A 4257-nucleotide genomic window follows, 5' to 3' on the forward strand; every position below is an offset into this window, starting at 1 on the left:
AAAGTTCGTGAAATGCTGCATCTATGCTGGTATAACTATCAATAGGCAGGTTTTCTCGAAAGCTTGCCACATCTGTTTTCGCTTTACCGTGTTGATTCATTGCTCCCCGCACAAGTGCAAATATATTTTCTTCGGTAGAAGTATAGTCTATCCTAACATTACCACTGCGCAATGGGCTTCTCCGATTTTAAATATGCAGGTAAAATACCTCTTAGTGCTTTCTACACCTTAATCGGCAGTGAATGATGGACATTCCTGCTCACTTGTTATGATGTTGTCGGAAAGCTCGTTGAAGTAGATAGTATTCCTAGTCTTTTCTTTTACTCGTAGTTGGAACTTGTAAACCTCTCCCCAAAAAGAATTAACCTTTTTAGGCGTTGGCTGACTTAACAGAAACAGGAAGGTAGTTCAAGAGGTCCAGCTGCTCAGCAAGAAACTTTTCATTCATTTTATCTGAGCGATTCGCTTGTTCGTCGTCGTTTTTCTGTCCAAAATATTCACAACATCCAATGATGCATGCAAGTATAAGGCTGCGTACTCTAAGAGGTAGCCCGCTATCACGGAGCGACCGTTACATCAGTTTATGCATAAGTTTTTTCCGGTTTCACTAAGAGACTGACAGTTCGTCTGACGTTAACCTACAAACATACACAAGTTGCGTCCGCTAAACAATAGAATCTGTGTTGTATCTTTCAATGATCATGTCGACGTTTGTGCCTAAAAGAACATTTGCAGCACGCATTGCTTTTCTTATTTAATCAAAAGAAAAAGGCGGTGGAAAGTAATCGCTTGCTGGTAGAAACATAAACTGAATACGCTCCAACGATTAGAACAAGTGAGACATAGTTTCAACCATTTAAACGTGGTGATTTCAGTATGAAAGACAGTGCTCGCTCTGGTAGACCATAAAAGTGCGAAGACGAACAATTGCAGGAGTTACTGGATGATGACCCAACTCATACTCAACAGCACTTGGCAGAAGTCAGTTGGTAATTGTTTCTTGTTATTATTATTGTGTATTTTTATTAAAATTTTACTCGGGTAAACCCGGTGATACATCATAGCCACATACTAAGTCAAGTGACTGATGAGATTAGAATGTTATAACTTAATTCAAATAATTTAATACGATGGTTGAAACTACCTGCGATGATGTTGTAGGTATACAATTACGAGCGGCCACGAGCTTTGGAGGTGACAACCATCACCTCTGAATGCTTTCTTAGAGCTACCATCTGCCACTCCACGGGGTTTTAGTCGCTCGCTTCCTGATGATCAAGAAAGTTTCTTACAATGCGACAGGTGTTTAATAAAACCGCCTTCTGAGCTGCGGCCAATACCCTACTTACTACTAAATGTTCAAGATGTTCAGTGCATCTTGCGTGCACATTGCCTGTAGTCGAAATCACAATGGGATGAATGGATGCATGATTCACATTCCTCCATATGGTCTTTACTTCATGCCTTAACTCGCTATACTTGTGGATCTCGGTTGTATAGGTTGAGAGCAAATTTCGGTTAAGCGGACAAACAATGTCGATGATGTAGACTGTTCCACCTTTTTTTTCTCACATCACGATGTCAGGTCGATTGGCCTTGATGTAATGATCCGTTTCGATGGTAAAATCCCAATATAAGATGTAATCTTCGCTTTCTAAAACGGGTATTGGAATGTATCTATAGAAGGGCACCCATTCTTTTAAGAGTCCTAGGTTTAGAGAAAGTTGTTGATGTATAATGCCCGCTACGTCATTATGTCTGTGCGTATATTCTCTCTGAGCTATTAGGCGACAGCCATCAATAATGTGCTCGATGGATTCGTTGGTATCTCCACATAAGCAACACCGGACAACCACGTCTTGATGTAACACGTGTTTGCGATAATTCCTGGTGCTGACAACCTTGTCCTGTATTGCAATGACGAATCCTTTCGTCTCTGGATACAGAACACCCTTTCTTAGCTAAATATTAGATGCCTCACTATCCACTTCATTTTGATCTAACGTGTTGGGGTGCTCGCCATGGATGGCTTTCTGCCTCCATTGTATTTCTAATTCCTCTATGGTTTCTGCCCTGATATTTAAGGCCCCATCTGAGGACAAATTTAAGGGCGTGTATACAAGATCCGCTTGACAGATGGTTCTGTAAAATGCAAAAATTCGTTTGCTGATAAAATAGTCTCGTAACTGTATAACTTGTGACTCTCACAGTTTTTTGACATCTTCAACGACCCTACCCTCTAAATGTCGTGGTAGAACTACTCTTTCAATCGCTGAATATATGTGGTGCCCAAAGGAGTACGTGAGGACCGGGATGGCATATGTGTTGATCGCCCTGATTTTGTTTGCCGAGTTGAGAAAACTCTTCATAATTAATCTGAGTCTCGTAGTAAAGGCAGTCATTAAGCTTATCTTGACTATCGTATGTTAAATACCCTTAGACTCAAGAATACCTAGATATTTATATGATTCGCCGGCAGCCATTGCCTCGATGTCATTTTCGAACTCGTTCTCTAACTCTACGGTCCATAATTCCCCTCTGATTAAATGCACTGTTCTGCATTTACCTAGTCCGAACTCCATTTGGGTATCATTGGAAAACTGTTCTGTGGCATCAATCACTTGCTGCAGTTTCTGGACTGAACTAACGTACAGCTTCAGGTCATCCATGTAAAGAAGATGGGTCACTTGATAACCATCCTCATCATCATGAATTCTGAACCCATGAGACATGCTGTTTAGTGTTTTGCTCAATGGATTCAATGCTAAACAGAACCATAGTGCGCTGAAGGAGTCTCCTTGTAATCTACCCGTTGTAAAGCGTATTGATTCAGTTATCCTTGGTTGTCCATCATCAAAATACTTGATTCTTGTACCCCAGAGCCTCATCGCATGGCTTAGAAAGTCAATAATGCGAGGACACATTTTGTAAAGTTTTAAGACTTCAAGCAAATAGTCATGCGAAACGGAAGGAAACGCTTGCTTGTAGTCAATGTATGCCATGTGCCAGGCTATCTGTCGAAAGTCAGATGGTTTTTGAGCGTCTGGCTTTTTTGGTATCATATACGTAGTACCTTGCAGCATAAAATCTGGCATCAAATCTGGGTGCTCAATGATCTTCTGAAAACACCTGGCCAATGCAAGATGAACACTCGTCAAGTACTTGTACCAGAAGTTGTGCTCCATGTCCGGACCTGGAGCTTTCCAATTACTTGCTCTCTTCAAGACAACTGAAACATCCGAAGCTGTGATGTTTGTCAGATGCATTTCTGCGCTATTGCTTGGCCTTACTTCCTCCAGTTTGAACCACGCAATGTGCAAATTGCATCTGTTCCTTTTTCCTCAAACGCCCGACCAGTAGTTAGTCATATCTTCTAATTGAGGGACGTCGGTGCCTTGGCGGTTATTTGGCTTTACTCTCAGTTCACGATAGAACCTTCTTTATTTATTTATTTATTATAATTATTATTCAACCATTAAACCATTTCCCTTTCGGGGTAGGTTTGACTCACTCGGGGGGGGGGGGGGGGGGGGGGGGGGGGGGGGGGGGGGGGGGGGCAGTAATGTGTGGAAGGGATGGAGAATTTTCAGATTGATTCAGAATTCTCGTGTTATTTATGTAAATAACACGTTCGTTCCGCAACACCGCTCCGACCCAGGTTGCCGATCAGTCTCTCTAGCAATCACCCCAAGTGAACATCCTCACAAAGTCGTTATGAAAGGTTCCCCACTTGAGTCCATTAGTGACTAAGGTCTTATGTTTCAGGCGTCATTCACTCTACAGCCGCTCTTTTTATTTACTATTTGCTGCCATACTTTCCTGCCCTGGAATACTTCTCTAGCTTCTTTTATGTCCATGCATTTTTTTTATGCAGGTACTCGTGTTTTTGTGACTTCTTATGCCTCTTCTAACTAGGGTCTCATTCGCACATACTAACCATTCTTTCCGCGGTCTACCTCTGGGCACGCTGCCATTTACTTTACCTCGATACACTTGTTTCGTTAGTCGTTCATTTGGCATTCTCTCAACATGCCCGAACCATCTTAACCGATTTCTTTCCAATGTATCTACTAGCGCCTCTTCTGCACCACATGCTTTTAGAATTATCTCGTTACTTACTTTGTCCATCAGAGTTTTCCCGCATATTATGTGCATGAATCTCATGCCAAGTGCGTTAATTTTAAACTTATCTTTTTCCTGATAAGTCCATGTCTCGCTACCGTATAGTACAATCGATACAAATATAGAATTATGTAG

This window comes from Belonocnema kinseyi, chromosome 4, assembly GCF_010883055.1.
Source record: "Belonocnema kinseyi isolate 2016_QV_RU_SX_M_011 chromosome 4, B_treatae_v1, whole genome shotgun sequence".
Lineage (NCBI taxonomy): Eukaryota > Metazoa > Arthropoda > Insecta > Hymenoptera > Cynipidae > Belonocnema > Belonocnema kinseyi.